The 18,430-nt window shown below is 36.9% G+C and overlaps 1 protein-coding gene across 2 annotated transcripts in view; it reads right to left on the minus strand.

Moving 5' to 3' along the window:
• Positions 1 to 18,430, minus strand: part of lrrtm4l1 (leucine rich repeat transmembrane neuronal 4 like 1) — a 179,817-nt gene that overhangs the window by 41,510 nt on the left and 119,877 nt on the right. The window lies entirely within an intron of this gene.

The following is an 18,430-nucleotide window of genomic DNA, read 5'->3' on the forward strand; positions in this document are numbered from 1 at the left end:
TTGTTCAAAAGTAATAATATTTGAGCATTGAGACCTGATGTATCAAATATGATACAAAACTGAAACTCATGCAAGGAAACTGTTATTAGATTTTTTTTTTTTTTTGGTTGTTCAGAAGGACCAGTAAAGGCTCTGGTTTCAAAGAACTAGAATTTTCTGTCAGTGATTTAATGGTTCAGGTTTTACAAGAATAAAGACCCAAACAGCCACTGGCGACCAAAATCATATATCAATCTAAAATGTTTAATACCCGTTGATCCTCTAATATTATTAATACATGTATTATTAGTATCAGTATTATTTAAATTGGTGTAAAATGCAGTTTGCCATCTTTTCATGGTCATCAGATATGACCCATTTGGACGTTCAGAGGCTCTGTAATTACCATGGAAACACTGTCATTTTCTACAACAGTTATTCACCAGTAAAACCAATGGAGTTGGATCAATGACAGTTGACTGAGACACTTGGCTTATATTCAGTTATTGATATCTTTGGTAATAAAGTCATTTTTTCTTCAGTTTTCTCAATTTCTAATATAATAACCCTCAACTTAAATCTGAGCTTTTATGAACATCCATACGATCAGTAAATTAAACATAGGAAAGTATCAGATATTCACTTAAACAAAGCAAAATACGAGGGTAATATTATAATAAATGGTGATAAAACACTTAAGACAGGTTAAATAGAGGAAAAAAATCATTTGGGAACTACTACAAAGTAACGCTGGGTCTTTATGGGTTAAAATACAACTTGCAGGTTCATCTGTATTTCTGCATGGTGTTAAACAGAAAGACATTATGAGAATAAGTATTAAGTTGGAAAGCACAAGTGCAAAAATTCAGAGTAAAGTCTGTGTGTGAATGTGTGAGTGAATGAATAATGGATCAATAATACAGTATAAAGCGCTTTAGGTGCCTTGAAAAGTACTATAGAAATCCAATGCATTATTATTATTATTATTATTATTATTATTATTACTGTTATTATTATTATTATTATTATTATTATTACTGTTATTATTATTATTATTGTTATTATTATTATTATTATTATTATATGTTCTTAAAAACTGGCTTTTTTCCAAATGTGTCAAATTCTGTCACTCAAGGGAATCACCTGATATGGAAAACAAATAAACAAACAAACCAATAGCATGGTAAACCAGGGCAAGAATCCAGTCAAAGTTGGCCTGATGAAAACTGCTCGAAGACATAATATGTTGGCTCTTGTGTTTTTTCAGGAATTATCTACATAAATACAGCTTTTTCTGTATTTCCTTCTTGGCATTGAACACTTTTTTTCTCTCCAATGCTTGGATTCACTCCTATTTTTACACTTATTTCCCCCTTTCAGAATCAGGCTTTTGGAATCAGTAAAGATTTTTAAGAGTTTTCTTAACTCTTTCCCCGCCATTGACGAGATATTCCGTCAATTGCTTCCCAACGCTTCCCCGCCAATGACGAGATTTTCCGTCAATCCGTGTTTTCACTGTTATACTGTAGTTGGAGGTGTTGTGGATCATGTGAATTACTTTCCTTAGTCCAAAAACAAACAATTAAGCAACTTTTTCGGAAAAATGACGGGCCGGGTTTAACGTTTTTGCACTGGAGTCTCCGTATCCCATGGTAACGCATCCAGCGGCAGTCACTGAATGAGGAAATGAAGACTGCAGGAACCGCGCGCAGTTTCAAAAGCCTTAAAGATGATTATGGAGACAGAGTCTGACAATTCAATATATGATGGAGCTACAGAAGAACCATTTAGAGACAGGAACGGAGAAATAGAAGGTGAGGGAGACGGACACGGAACACGGGAAACACGGAGCGGCTCAGGTCCGACACGGAGGTGCGGGTGTGGGGGGGGGGGGGGCACGGAGCGACACGGAGAAAATGACAGACAGGAGGAAGAGAAAAGAGACATTTCTAGTGGACATTCAAGGAGAAGACAGACAACCAGACGTGGGACAAGACAAAGGAAAGCTAGTCTGCATCTGTTAGAGTGAGTTCAGATTCAGACTGAGGACACAGAACATATTCAGCTGTAGAATGTCAGCAGGACACAGGGAAGACACTGTTGGATTTGGCTTTTGTATGAAATAAATAAATACATATATTCATACAGAGATAAATAACTAGATGTCCATAGAATTATTTACAGATCAAACACAGCAGCTGGTCCAACAGGAGGACCTGGTGCAGCCAAAGGCCAGAAATCTACAGTATTTAGTGCATTTGTTTCTTTTTTTCTTGAAAATGAGGAATATTGAGGTGTTTATATCCAAAAGCTAAACTACTATGTGTTAGACTTATAACTGATGTATGTAAATGTGCAAAGTTTAGAAGGAACCTGGTGCTTTACAAGATGTTCGGTCTAAAGTTTGGTGTGGATTCCCCTAACATTTTGTGGAATGATGGGATATCTTAGAGCTGTTTGTTACTATTATTGCTGTTATTATTATTTTATTTTGTGATTTTGAAGACAGCGTTACTGTTGGTAAATAAGAAAGAGTCAAAAATGTAAATAGGAAATCAGTTTTCTCTTGAAAATCAATATCTTTGAAAAAAATGCAATTTTCTCAGCTTTTTGCTCAAAATTCATTTTTTTCCTGAAAATGACCAATATTCAAATGTTTATATCTCATGAACGAATAAAGATAGAATAAAATAGTTTTTTGTGTTTAAAAGTTGAAGTTCTGTTCTTTCTTTTGATGTATTCAGTGTTCACATACTCCTAACACAACATTTTCAGTGAGCCTCCAAAGATTAGTGAAAATGACCAAAACGGCTGGCGCTGGCTACCAACTCACTGGAAAATGCTCTGGCGGGGAAAGAGTTAATACCAACTTTTATACCTTGGGTTTTTACAGTTTTATTTGCATTTTAATAGGTATTTTAAAAAGAACTGACTGCATTTTATGTGCGTGCCATTAGATTTTATGTTGTATTTATGTATGTCTTTAATTTCATACCATAAAATCAAAGTCTTGTATTTATATTGTGAATTATTTGCTTTTCTAATTTGTATTTTTTAATTTGTGGTTGGAAAAGTGCTCTAAATAATATTACTTACTTCTCCCAGAGATCCCAACAAACTGTTCATCTATGACATCCTTTTTTTCAACATAGTGCCTTTTTTTAATCCCTCAAACAGGACTATAAACTACTCTGACCTTCATAAATCTACTCTTAGTTGCTAACATGTTTCTGAATATTGCTGCCTTTTATATTTTCCTCTTCAGTACAGCTCAGTGTTTTACATAAAAATCAGTTTTTCATTACACTACATACAGTTGACCCCCCCCCACACACAGAATGAAGCTAATGATTCACCATACTGTATATGAGTCACACTTTACATCTACAACAGTCCCTTTAACGCCTCAGCTAAATGATCTATGGCTTCAGATTTTAACAGAGCCTTAGAAAATCCCTGTTTTCCTCTGGTCATACTGTTATAAAATCACACCACAGAGTGTCTGTGTGGAGGATGCTCTCAGCAGATGAAAACATGTTTTGCCGACTTTTCTGACACAAGAGCCGAGAGCCAGACCAGCTGACAGAAACAAGGGGTTTCCAACTGGAGTGTGTTGTCCTCAGGATACGTAGGCTGCTGTATACGGTGGGAACGACCCGATAAACACAGCTTCACAACATCAATACTCTGAAGACCTGTAATTTCATACTGAAAACATAGAAGAAAAATACAACTATACTTATCTTGCATATCATTACCTTCACAAATGTTATATTTTTTAATTTTAAATGGAACATACATAGTCTGCATATCAATCCATCCATCCATCCACTGGATAATTACTCTAGTGATTAATATGTTTGTAGTGGAAACAAGTTTTTTAACCTTAACTGATGCAATGAGTAGCTTCTCATTTCTTAGACCAACTTTTTTGGCTCATGACCCCATTTTAACTTCACAAATTTCTGGCGACCCCAGACATTTAAAAACAAAGACATTTTTTGGGCTAAAATTAATTCATTTTTGATCATGTAATAGTTTGCAATACTATGTTGCAAATAAATGTTAATTTTAGCCAACATTTAGTCTATATAATGTATATTATTATGGACAGAGGCAGAAAAGCCAGGTGTAGATTATTGTCATGTTTTGTCAGATTTGTTAATCATGTTAATGTTTAGTGTTTCATGTCTCATCTTTGGTTTTCAGTGTTTTGTCTTTGTTTGATTAGTCACTTTGTTAAATTAGAGTCGTTCACATTTTGTCCCATCTTGCACTTCCTGTTTTATTTTGTACTCATCTCTTCCCTCTTGTTTCAGACCCTGACTTCCTCCCTTTATGTGTTTTCCCACCAGTGTGACTGTTAGCCCCACCCCTGATTGTTGTCACCTGTGTTCCCCTACCTCATGTATAAATAGTCCTGTCTCCCTTTGTCTTGTTCCAGTTCGTCTGATTCCGTCAGTGTTCACATCAAGCGGCCAACCAGGTTTTTTCCACGTTTGTCAGGTTTTTGTTTCAAGTTTTTCTGAGAGTTTTTTGTACACCAAAGAGATTTTTAGTTTGATATATCCTCCTTGAGAGTGCTTTTTGTTATTCACTTTTTCATTATTAAAATACTTTTGTTAAAACCTTCAATTTTTGTGAGTCGTGCATTTGAATCCTCCTTTTCATATGTCAAAGAGTTTTAACAATTACTGCACAAAGGGAGAATTTGATTTTCCTTGGTCAGGATATGTACAGTCAGTCCAGCTTGGATTTACAAGGCTGACAATTAATACTGAACAAACAAGAACTCAAACTATGAATTATGAAAGAGCTGCAGCATCTGAAACTGACCACAATGAACATTTGACAGATAAACAGAACCACAGTGCTTCAGTTTCAGCTTCACAGTTTGTCATGTCTTTTATGGATTGGGATTGTCTCTCTCAACTCATCATATATTTTTTTTATTAATGAGTTATTTGCTCTTTTTTTTTATCCATTACTAGAAATTTCAGGCGACCCCACATGGAGTCCTGACCCCAAGGTTGGAAAACACTGGCTTAGACTGTTATTAATTTGCAGGAAACACATAGATTAAAGCAGCATATGACTTTCATCTCTTATTTTTCTTCAAATTTGTAAAACCCCAGTGATAGCCTCCTTACCACTAACCAACTAGTCTTTCTTTTATGCACCTAAATCACTTCCCTCACAGTGAAAAACTTTGAAGATGACTCCATCACAAGCAGTCTGTTTACATCCAAACCGATATGTCATTCGGACCTTTTTGGAAATTTTGTCGCAAAGTGAATTGTGGGAATGGGAATTTCACGCGACCGCAGCAACAACAAACACAGAGACAACAAGCAATAAAACCATGTCCGAAGAAATGGAAGGAATCACCGTAAGTCAGCTGTCATCTTATAATGTGATTTAGAAAAACAATACTTAAACATCAGTTTCATGGCATTTTCAGAATATGTCATTGTGTAGGTTTATAACACTGGGTTACAAAAAAATGTTTTTTGCAAGTTGTCTAGGTTTTTTCAACTGAATTAGGACCATTTTGCACCGCTAAATCCAAAAATGACATCTGTTTTTCTCAATCAGGTCAGGTTTTTTTGCTAATTTGATTTTGAAAAATTTGATCTTCTCACAAAATATAATAATTAATACCAAAATAAGATCGGTAAGCACACTTCATGAAACTTGTGACTTGATTCCTGTTAGGTACAATGGTGTATTCACCGCAGATGTAGCAGAATACATCAGGCTTATTTTTGCAAGATCTTCTAGTCGAAGCCATTTCATTCACCTGTAATATTAAAAAAAACAATTATAAATTGGCAAAAGTAAAATCTTCAGAACTCATTTATTGCAAGAAATATGAAAGAATTTTGTATCATTTGATGTGAAAATGCCCATAAATGTAAGCAAAACTGTTAAAAAGCCAATATGTAGCATAGTTCAGAAAGTTGACCTGATTGAGCAAAATTAATGTGATTTTTGGATTCAGCACACCAAAATTATCCTAAATCAGCTCAAGAAACTTAAACAATTAATTTGTTGTTGACCAGTGTAATACACGCTTCACAAGCGTACAGTGTATGGCCAGGCCCTCACCCTCACTCACTCCGTACAGTACATGTACAATAAGTCTACACAATGACATATTCCGAAAATGCCATGAAACTGATGTCTAAGTATTGTTTTCCCTGATAACACACCCTGTATTCTTCTGACCCAGTAGTGGACATGGTTTCATTGTTTGTTGCCTCTGTGTTTGTTGCTGCTGCAGCTGCATGAAATTCCCATTCCCACAATGCACTTTGTGACACAATTTCCGAAAAGGCCCAAGTGACGTATCTGTTTGGTATGTAAACAAATGGACTGATTGTGATGGAGTCATCTTCAAAGTTGGTCACTGTGAAAGAAGTGATTTAGGTGCATAAACACGGTTAGTGATAATTAGGCTATCACTGGGGTTTTACAAATTTGAAGAAAAATACGCTGCTTTAAACATTCCCAGGATTCATTGGATCAAATTAAGAGCATTTTCAGACATGGATTGGACACCACAGAGTCCAGATCTGAACCCCATTGAGAATCTTTAGGATGTGATGGACACTTTTGATAGTGATCCAGCTGTCCATCATCAGTACAAGACCATGGCCAGAAACGAATCCAACCGTGGACATTTAAAAGGTTGCTGTTACACTGCATTTAGTGGCATAAAGCAAACCATGGTGAATGTGTCCTGTCATCAAAGCTAAAGGCTGCTCACTGTAAGGATATTAGGATTAACTCACTTTATTATCCCCACTGGGAAATTCATCCTCTGCATTTTACACTTCCTAATATACGCAACACTTAGCATTAGCATTAGCATTTGGTACATTAGGAGCAGTGAGCTGCCACTGAAGGCACTTGGGGACCACATCCAGACGGCAAAAGAAACCAGAGAATGAAAGAAAAACACACAATACAGAGAGAACAGGCAAAAAGGAAGTGCCAATCACTTCACCACCATAAACACTGGATGTGGGGCTTTTGATTTGACCGTGGTTTAACATGTGATCGATTGTCACCAAAACAACAAAGTCAGTAGTTAGCCTTAGCACTGAATGCAAATAAATACAGAATGGCATTAACCCTAGCAACTCAGCTGAAATCCAATCAACAACATGAAGCACTGATCTGCAAATGAAATCTACTACTATGTATTTGTTTGTTTGTTTGGATTCCCATTAGCTGATGCAGGATATTAGCTACTCTTCCTGGGTTCCTCCGATTCCAAACAGATATACAGTATCCACTTACAAGCATAAAAACAATATGATTCACCCTGATATTACCTTCTTAAGTTCACTTAACAGTCAAACAAAACAACATTAACAATAATAATAATACTGCAAGATAAAATAAAAACCGAAAAAAAAACCCCACAAAAACAAAAAAGTAATGACTAGAAAAGCGCTCGGAGATCGCAGACTTCAGCCAAGGCAAATCAGTGACACCCCCCCCACCCCCACGGTTTGTCTGTTTGTCTGTCTGTCCGTGTGCAAGATAACTCAAAAAGTTATGGACGGATTTGGATGAAAATTTCAGGAAAGGTTGATACTGGCACAAGGAACAAATGATTCAATTTTGGCGGTGATCGGGGTTGGGGGGGCCACGGGGACCCGCTGATCTGCCTTGGCGGAGGTCTGCGCTCTTTTTTCTAGAAAAGCACTCTGAGAGCACAGACCTCCGCCAAGGCAGATCAGCGGGCCCCCGTGGCCCCCCCACCCCCGATCACCACTAAAATTGAATCATTTGTTCTTTGTGCCAGTATTTACATTTACTGAAATTTTCATCCAAATCCATCCATAACTTTTCGAGTTATCTTGCACACAGACAGACAAACAGACAAACCAACGCTGACAAAAACATAACCTCCTTGGCAGAGCTAATAATATAACTCAATATAATCATCATGCTACCAAGGGTAAACGTTTATATTCCAGCTATTGCCACTGAATTTGCTGAAGAACCACCATCAAACAGTGCACCATCACTGATACCTGCACTGCTGACGACCAATCACGTGCCAGTTTATAACCTCACCTCCTGTACTCTTGGTCACATGACAGTCCATGACTTCCTTCCAAGTCCATTCACCAGCAGGAACAGAAACATATAAACCACTTCTCCATCCACAGTTTCAGACTGTTTGCTCTGCTGTTGTTTCCACTCCACCTGTACCTGCTACACACTATTTACTACAATTGACTTAGCTGACTTATTTTTTGTTCAGTCTGAGCAATAAATAAATAGGGATTTACTTGAGGTGGACTTGAGACTCCAGTATCTTTTAGAAAACCACAACATTTATAGCACAGTGTCTGGAATAGTTGCAACTGACAATATTGGATTAGTATTTTTGCTTTTACTGTCCCTAACCGCTATCCATATGCTTCTGGGCTGATTCTCTTTTGTTGTATGGCTCAATTTCCCCTCTTTTTTCCTTTTACAGCAAACCGAAAACTTAGACAGAGATGCCTCCAAATGTCCCATAAACTCCTGACACTAGACCAGTTTCCTTCACATTAAATATTGGTGGTAGTTAACTCTTAAAGACCAACTGTTTTGTGGCAACTTCTATTGAATTGCTCTCTCACTTTTAACGTTTCCTCTAAGCAAGTTATCTTATCTAACTGCATTTTACCTGAATTATTTACATGTATTGACAGGATTAGTGGTTCAGAAGTTATTAAACATGTTAAATCAGTAGATGCTTTTGGTTTAGTTCTTCAAGGGTTGCACTTTAATGTGATACACAACACTAAAATGTGTTTTGAGCTCTGAATGGAATCATTAGATTTAATTGCAAAGTGAAAATAGCTCAAATCTCCTCTTCCAGTGTGAAATTCTTTCTAAGACTTCCCACCTCTTTGGTGATGTAGTTTTGTGCTTTTAAATTGACTCTGCATCATTAAAACACCCAATGTTACCACTTTTAATCAGAGGTGTTCAGTCAGATTCTACCAAAACTCATTTATTTTCAGGCTGAACTGTGGTCATTTTGAAACACTGGACACTGGAGGCAGTGATTTTACCTCCTAACATCTGCCTCAGGTGGTTAATTTATTTGTGGGTTTGTTTCCAAAAAAACACCATAGTGACACAAAACATATTCCACAAATGTATGTTATCCGTCTGGCAAATTTGGGAGGTTTAAGATCACTTGAGGACTTCAATTTCCTGTTAGAAACAACTGCACAATGGCAAAAAAGAAGTGTCAGAAGTAATACAGTCTATATGCAAATGTATGGACTTTTAGGCCAGCTTTCTGAAGTGGTAAAACCAGAACAAAATGTCAAACTAACCTTCACATGGTTCTGCATCAGTGTCAAAACACGGTATTTGAAATCTCTCTGACGGGACATTTTAGAGACAATTTGACAGATTAGTGTTGCGAAATGACCCACATTTTTACTTTCAAATTCATTTTTGCTTTAGTTGGACCATAAGGGATTATCCAAAACGAGGAGCTACTTTAGGGTGGTCCAACAATCATGGTAAAAAATGAAGTTTCAGATAACCTCAATTAGAACCTTGCATTAGGTTTTGGCATTCAAAAGATGATTTAGGAAAAAATTTGGAAGAAAAAGGAGATGTTTTAGAGGTTGCACAAGTTGCTGGAAGTTTCCTGGAAAATGACTAATTGTGCATTTTCAGTATAGCCAAGCTGACCTGCTAAGAGAAGCAGCAGTACTATCAAAACCAAGGTTTTAGTGCTTCATCTAGCAATATATGCATTAGATAAGGCCGCCGACATCTGTGGTACTGGAGTGAAGAATTGGTTGGCCTGGCATTCTTTGACTCCAGTGTGACACCAGAGCAGAAGCAGCTGATGGTTCACAACATGATGGAAAATGAAGTTTCAGAGGTTCCACTAAAGTGTTGGGATGCCCTTAATCAAGCAGATTATGAAGGGAAGCAGATCAGGGATTTTGTCACCACCAACTCAATGCATTTCTTTGAAACTTTGGATCTGCCACAAACATTCTTAAGACTTTCAGAAGGCTGCTAAAATTGTGCATTCCAGAGAAGTTGTCAGTAATGTTGCTGAAAGACGGGTGAAGCTTATTCAAGACTTCAACTGTAGCCGAACAAAAAATGAAGATCACAAACAGTACTTAGTCCAAGTTGTCAAAGATCACAGGAAAATTTTTTGTAATTTCAATAAAGCAACAGTGGTTGCTGGACTTTCTAAGTAACATTTTTATGCGAGTTGCAGTTTGATTTTGAGAATAAAATTACAAATTATTCTAATATGCCTTCCTCATTTGGCTAGTTATGTTATAGTATATAGAGCAATCTTCACGTGTCTTGTGCAACCTCTAAATATTAATTCATTTGCATAAAATTTGGACCGAAGTAATTTGGCCAGATATGGAACCAAATGCAGGGTTCTAATCCAGAGAATCTTAAAAAAAAATTTTTTGGACCACTCCTTAGCTACTTTATATTGAAGTAAATGTTGGAATGGCAATCAATTAAAGTTCACTCTCTGACGGGACCTTACTGTGTTTTGGCCCATCAGTGTCTTGGGATTTTCTGTTTTACGGATGTCCCTGAACTACACCTGTCTCCTATCAACACTGGAACATTCAGACACGGACCACCTCCATCTCAGCCTGATTTTTACTTCGTTGCTGTTAGTGGATCAAACAATGGGTGGCGTTAGACTCAGCTACACATTAAATATGCTGCCTTAGCACACTTGCTGTGAGCGCAGTATAAATTTTACTGTCAGGTTTCACTTATGTTTGCCTGTGTGTTTGTCTTGACTGACACAAATCAGTAAAATCTCTTGTTAAAGAACCTAATGTGTTCATGTTGACTTAATGGAATTGAATCCAGGCTTGTCTCCATCCAACACGATGCGTCTTAATATGATTAAGTATTGTTTTAAACACGTTTATTGTTCCATTATTTCCACCGGACAGTATTTTGGCCACTGATTGAAGGCGGAGACTTTTGGCATCAGTCACAAAGAGAGAAGGATGTAGATTAAAGTGGTCTCTGTGACAATGTAATGGTCATGATAAAAACCTCTTTAGGAGATTGATTTTGCTGCTTTTTGACAGATGTGAATTAACGGTGTAATCTAATTTTACTATTAGCAATGTAGAAATCACTCATCTCGTATTAAGCCAAAAATGCTATTGTTTATTGTCGATGACATTCTGCTGTAGTTTCTATGTGTGGCGTCTTCAGTAATGGATTTTGACCATGCAGAGCAGCCGGTGAGTGGAACATGGAAAATGTATTGATGGTTTTTTGATGGCAGAGTTACAGCTCGCTGGAAAAGAACCACCAGAAAAAAATAAAAATAAAAATAAAAATGCACGCATCAGAACAGGTTAAAAGTGAAACTGCTTTATAAATACAACTAATTTTCAGTCAGAATTTGAGTAAGAATGTAACCGTAAACCTTCATAGTTTTGCATCTGCATTACAAGCTAAATATAAATGTGCAGAACTGACAAATTCAGCTGTATTGTGCATCTATGGAAGTGGAAACAGAATCTGTAGATTAATCATATGCACTTTGAAATTCTGGGGCAGTTTTGACTGAATTTGTTTCTACTCCATGGCAACGGTTCTTGACACTCATGGGTATTGTTGTCAGTCATGATGAAATGATGAGAAAACACCAGAGATTAAGCCGAAATAAGTCAAATCAGTGTCGCAAACACATGTCTGCACGGCTGTTTCATAATCCGGGAAAATTCCATGAGCCTTTGTTCCCTACGATTGATGATGGTAAGGCATAAAAAATGTATGGGAATGGAAAATGTAGGGGAGGGAACACTTCCAGAATCAGTGGCTGCTTCCACTTCACAAGGGACAAAGAGTATAGAAGCAGAGATGGGAAATTCAAAGACTGAAGCCTGTTAAAAATATAGCAATTTCTGACTGAACTGTAGCGGTAACACTCCGATAATAGTAAGAAGAGCTTTGGATTATTTAATTTTAGAGGTCGACCTGTGTGGGTTTTTCTACGTCTGATGCTGATTTTAAAAAATTTGGTCAGCCGATGGCCAATATCTAAAGCCGATTTTTGAGGCCAATATTTAAGACCAATTTTTTTTTTTTTTTTTAAGCACACCGACCGTAAAATACAACTGAAACACTCAGTTAAGATTTTTATGCAGCAACATAAATGGAATTGTTAATACATAAACACGTAGTACTCTTTTAAAATTTACTGAACTTCAAGTGCTGCCCACACAGATGCCTGATTAAATACCTTATAACATTTTTTACTACTGATGCAATATCGGCTTTCAAAAAAAAAAAAAAAAAAGGTGATATTGAAAAAAACTGATATATCGACTCTATATATCAAGCAGCCTATATATCGGTCTAGCTCTGTTTAATCTATATCATAATACTGGAAGGCCTACAGTTGAGGAATAGTCCCGTCTCCACATTAAATATCTCAGCAAGTTGATCGGACTGATATTTTCAGAGATATTAGTCATTTTGGAATACATTTGCCTTACAATCCCAGAAATGCAACACTGCATGACAGGAAATCAAGTTAAAAACAGGAAAGCCGCATTTAGTCCCAGCTTCGTCATGCATGCCAAGAGGTTGTAGTGTAGTTGGAGTTTCCGTGTTTAATAACCAGGCGGGTTTCTTCTCAAACTGTGCGTTTATACTAAAACATGCTGCGGCTACAGAGCACAAACGGGTAACTGGCACTCCACATCTAGAAAGTATAAAGCGGGGTGTCAAACTCACTTTATTTCAGGGGCTAGATTCAGCTAAATTTGATTTGAAGTGGGCCGGACAAGTAAAATAATAACATAATAATATATAAATAATGTCAACTTCAAACTTTTCTCTATGTTTTAGGACAAAAAAAGTTAATTTACATTATGAAAATGTTTACATCTACAAACTATCCTTTCAAAAGATGTGAAGAACATGAACAAACCGTGTCATTTTAACAGTATTATGCTTCATTTTATAATTTACACATGTACATTAGAACTTACAGATCACACTGGATCTACAAATACACAAAACATTTAGTAACAGGCAGAATCTTGTTAAAATTGTACTTAGTTTTCTTAAGGTGTTTCCAGTTGTTCATATTTGTTCGGATTATTCAAATTTTTTTTGCAAAATTATACTTTGTTTTAGTGTAAATACATGAAAATATTTACATTTACAAAGGGAAAAATTTGGAGTTGTCATTATTTATATGTTATTAGTTACTGGTTACTGGTTTGACCCACTGGAGATTGAATTGGTCTGAATGTGGACCTGAACTAAAAGGATTGTTAATATCGTCAGTGAAATTTTTGCATGTCACAGCTTCATCCTGCAGGCCTGATTGGACCCTTTGACGGGCCGGATTTGGCCCCTGAGCCACATGTTTGACACCTGTGGTATAAAGTTTTTCCCTTTTGTCAACACAATCTAAAATTACTTAAATTAAAGCGTTTTCTCTTAATAATTATCAGCTTTGTTATGACTCTCTTTTACTAACAATCAACTGAAATATAAATAAATAAATAAATAAATAAATAAGGCATCCTTTTAATATAAACTTAACCCAACATGAATTGCCTGGTTTTCTTTAAACTCAAATAAATTAGTCATAACAGAGGTATTTCAGTAGAACCGCACAGGGAATCTGACTGGGATCCAAGCTTGGCTGCAAACTGGGCCATTAGATAAAGCTACATCACTGAAATAAATACTTTATTTATGAAAATTTTAAGTGGTGATAATGTTTTTTTTGGGGGGGATGGCACACAAAGCCCTCCCTCACAGTTTCAAAAAATCCATGAGGAAACCCTGAGAGAGATAGATAAAGTACGTCCTGGTACTTACGGAGAATTCCCGCCACCCCAGGTCTTACAAACTACCCCCCCACCCCCACCCCCACCCCCCTTCCGTGTGCTTCGTGTGTACCTCACAATTTTACTGTGCAGGCGCGCCTCGGTATTAATACTGTATATTAATTGCTGTTTACTTTTTAAAGAATGACTTACCAAACATTTTTTATGTCACTACTTATAAAATATAGACTAACATATTTTCCCAAAAGTCAACTCTCCCCAGCATCAAAACTACCACATCTAGAACCCGTCGTTCCCCATGGGTCACATACGAGTTTATCATGTTACTGTTGGAGAAATTCTAACATAACTGGTGGTTTTATCAATATTTTAATTGTGAGGAACTCTTTACTATATACTCTGTCCTCTTACAAACCTGGATGTGCTGACAACATGTTTACAGCTGAAGGTTCAGAGACTATATATTTTTGTGTCCTTTACAAAGGTGTGTACACGCATCTGTTATGTTGTCCTTAAGGTTTGGAGATCACCAGGACTGTGAAACTTTGTACAATGTAAAGTGCATTCAAACTAGATCCTTCAATCTCCTGTACTGAACTTGTTCCAATGAATTTTTCAGGTGTAATACTTTGAGAGTCTTCTAAGCATTCCTTGGTCTTCAGTGTTTTTCTACACCTGCTCAAAAAAAGAAAAAAAAAGTTCCCCATCAATTTTCAAGTTTCTGAGCATGGTGTTTTTTTGAGAACAGCCTTCAGCGAAAAATAGTAAAAAAAAAAAAAAAAAAAAATGAGTCTGCTGCAGCTGGTATCATAATACAGCCCAATGATTTTGAAGATTCTGACATGTAGGTGTAACAGAAGCATGGCTTTGATCTGCTTGAATGGAGTCTTATGTTCATACGTAGATTGAAGAGTTATTTTAGTGAAAACTCTTGGTTCCATAACAACCAGTTGACTGTTATGATGATCCTACACAAAGACTAGGACATTACGATCCCATTCCATAAAATCTGAGACGTACTAAATGATTGTTTTGTGAGTTTAAAGTGTTGCAGCAGACCCATTTATGGCAGTGCTACAGTTTATGATGAAGCCAAACCTTGAACCAGACAAATTAATTTACATCTCTTTATTCCGTCATATTGTCAAAACTAAAGGTAAAATAAGGAAACTCACCACACATGTCATTAATCCCTCTCATCACAGAAAACCAATCTACTTCGCTGAACGGTCTTAACTAGGGATGGGAATCAAGAACCGGTTCTTCTTGAGAACCGTTTCCCAGTAGTTCAATTCTGCTGCATCGTTGGCCTGCCTGCTTAACGACTGTGCTTATCGATTCCGCCTTTGTTGCACATGTATGATGACATCACACGCACGCTGCATTGTTTTGGTCAGAACGTAGTCAACCCGGCGTTAAGAATGCAACGCTCCAAAAATACGACACCAGGTCCACTTGGAACACTTGCAAAGCTTCCACTTCTTCAAAAGGGAGAAATCTCTCCAATATGCTCAAACGTTTGTCCACGCAGCTTGTGATTCATTTACAGGAATGTCACGTATTTGATACGCTCCTTAGTGACGCTTGTGATTCTAGTGGCAGAGTGAACACCAGGCCGTCATCCAGGCCCGGGTCTGGTGTGGGCAACAAATGTCCTGCCCCCTCAAATAAAAGTTTCTGAAGGTAGGAGAAAGGAAATGAGGTACACAACAATGGGAGACATAGAGGAATTAGTAAAGTGTCTTAAATTTCACTTTCACTGAAACACCCCCCCGACGTCATCTGTTCTTATTATTTGTACATACTGTATATGTTATATTTTCTGTGCAGAGATGAAAATATAAAAGACAGTTGATGCACTGTACTCTTTTATTCCCTCACCCAATATGAATTGTTTAGAGAATCGATAAGGAATCGGATCGATAAGCAAAATTGATAATGGAATCGGAATCATTAAATTCTTATCAATTTCCATCCCTAGTCTTAACTGTCATTAACCTTAGGAGAATGTTCAGCGACATCAGGGAACTGATATGATTGGCTCACAGTGATGGTAAAGCTTAAACGAATTAGTCACAGTTTAGCCGTTCTGTTTTCATACACTGTGAAACTGGATTGGAATCTATAGTTCTTAGTCCATCTATGTCTGGTGATGTCTTGTTTAGTTCCGATATAGAAGCAACAAGTCAGGGAAGGACAAGAAGCTACAGATGGGACCAATCAGGCGGTGAATGTAGGCACTGACTGTATGCCAATATTTCCAAGTGTGCTTTTTTTTTTTTTTTTTTTTTTTTTTTTTTTTGTCCAAACAGTGATGCATCCCAGGGTTTCCACTCTAAAAGAAGGTCAAATGTTTTGTGGAAACTAAAACACCAGAGTACAGTGGATGAAAACACAACAGAAGTGATGCATTTTAAAACAAAAAGCTCTTAGACACAGTGCCACTTTTCAACACATCATTTTGAGCCATTTTACTTTGTAAGGGCAAGACCTTCCATTTTATAGAAAAAAAAATCAAACAAATCCCCTTGCTAAAACTCCCCTTTCCCTTTTTCCTCTTGTGTGTCTACGCTGTGTTCTTTGTCAGACATCATAAAACTGTTGTGTTGACACTGAAAACCTGCATCGAACTGATAAGAATTGGGCCCATTAGCAAACATGACAATGCTAGGGCTTATTATTGCTATTATAATGACTTTCTACATCAAGATAATTCTATTTATGGCTATACTCTTTTCTTTTTTGTCTTGTTACTGTGCAAAAAACATCACTTTTGTTTATTATTAGAAATTTTCCAAATGTCTTGAGTAAAGAGAAGTCAACCTTTACTTGAAAAGAATCACGCTATCACTTTCCCGTTTCGGTTACATAATTGAGACTGCATCTGCATCCCATGTTGTGGAAAGGACATTTGGATTTGTTGACAATGCTGCTGATATTAAATCTGAAACTCTGAGGAGAACACACTCGAAGCCAACATGTCTCATTCAGTTATTTTAGGCACTTGTTGAAAGGATGAAAAGTATTAGTCATGTGCTTTCCCACCCCCATCTCTGAAACTGTGAAAAGATTTGACCTTCTGATCAAAAACGTGTCTGACGGAGCTTTCTAGGGCATTGATAAGGTTTGGATTTCCATTGATATATTTGATGTAATTATTACCACAATGCTAAACTCATTATTGCAAAAAATAGATGTGTCTTTTGTAGAGTTTCTGCATGCTGTGAGGGGAGGACATTCCTAATGTTTCATCAGTTCCTCGGCTTTATACGAACGGATAAAACCAGACATTATGAAACTCACTTTGCACAGAATTGACAGTCTCTCAGGAAATTTAAATGCATCTAAATATAACAGCCTGTGTCCTCCTTTTAATTCAAGAAAAACAAACACTTTTCTTTAGGCGGTTTTAAAGTTTCGTGGACAAAAGGACATGTTTGTCAAGGCTCCAAAAGATGTCCAGCTAAATTTGTTCATCGATGCTATGATGTTAACAAAATTTTATGTTTTTTTTTCTTCCCCTTCTTTGTTTAGAGCTTTTTTTTTGTGTAGTTTCTGTTCTGGTGCTTACAGTCGGCTTTGACTTTCTGATATAATAAGACTTGATCCTGAAAAACTGCCAAATAGCTGCAGGAGACATCTTTTTCATTTTGCTCCCCCTTCCCACTGGAGTGGCTGTTGACACTTGCCAAAGGGTGCAATAGTGCAATTAGCACTCCTACTGCAACTCATAGTGACACTGTCATACTCAACTGTTATTAAATAGCGAGCGTTATCTGGCATTTAACAGGGAATGGGATGCAAATGATATTATGATTCTGCATCTGATACCCCGAACCTTCTCAACATTGTAGAATAAAAACACTGTGGATGCCAACCTTCAGCAGATATGAAAAAAAAAACAAAAAAACAAACAGTTAGGTTTTATCTGATGCGGTTATCCTAAAAATACCCGCTTTATATAAAAATACGCCATCCCACCCGCTTTCTCTCCTTTTAGCACATTAAACACGACTTTTAGTGAGAGTATATTTGCACTAACTTCAGCTCCACTTCGTCTTTGGTTCCACCTTATGAATCACCGTTTTTACCGCCTCCTCTATATCGCTGAAATCTCTTCCTCTGGTTTTCTGTTCATGGGAAGACGTCTGTGTACTGTTGGCACATGCATACATTGTGTGGGGTAATGGGCCGTAAAGTTCAAGATGGGTAACCTCTTAAAGGCTTCTTCACATCATTAGGTTTTACAGGAGATGATCAAAGGGGAGTGGAATTACTTTGGCAGTATTATGTGACGGGAGAAAATATTTTAATCAGCAGAGAAATAGGCCAATGAAAATGTCAAAATCAGGTGCTTTGATAAACTGATGGATCGGTGTATAAATAGACTTTTTTTTTTTTTTATTCTGTTTTTATTGAAAGAATTCAGATTTTTTTTTTCATACATTGAAAAAACAAACAAATACACAAACTATGCACATCCAGAGAGTGGGTGTAAAAAAAATAGGACCAATGGCCCTGTAGCTTACCGGCCAAATTAAAAGCCTTGGGGAAAAGTATCCATATGCCATTTATTATCACCCAGTTATGTGTATTTA

Source organism: Sphaeramia orbicularis, chromosome 12 (assembly GCF_902148855.1).
Source record: "Sphaeramia orbicularis chromosome 12, fSphaOr1.1, whole genome shotgun sequence".
Classification (NCBI taxonomy): domain Eukaryota; kingdom Metazoa; phylum Chordata; class Actinopteri; order Kurtiformes; family Apogonidae; genus Sphaeramia; species Sphaeramia orbicularis.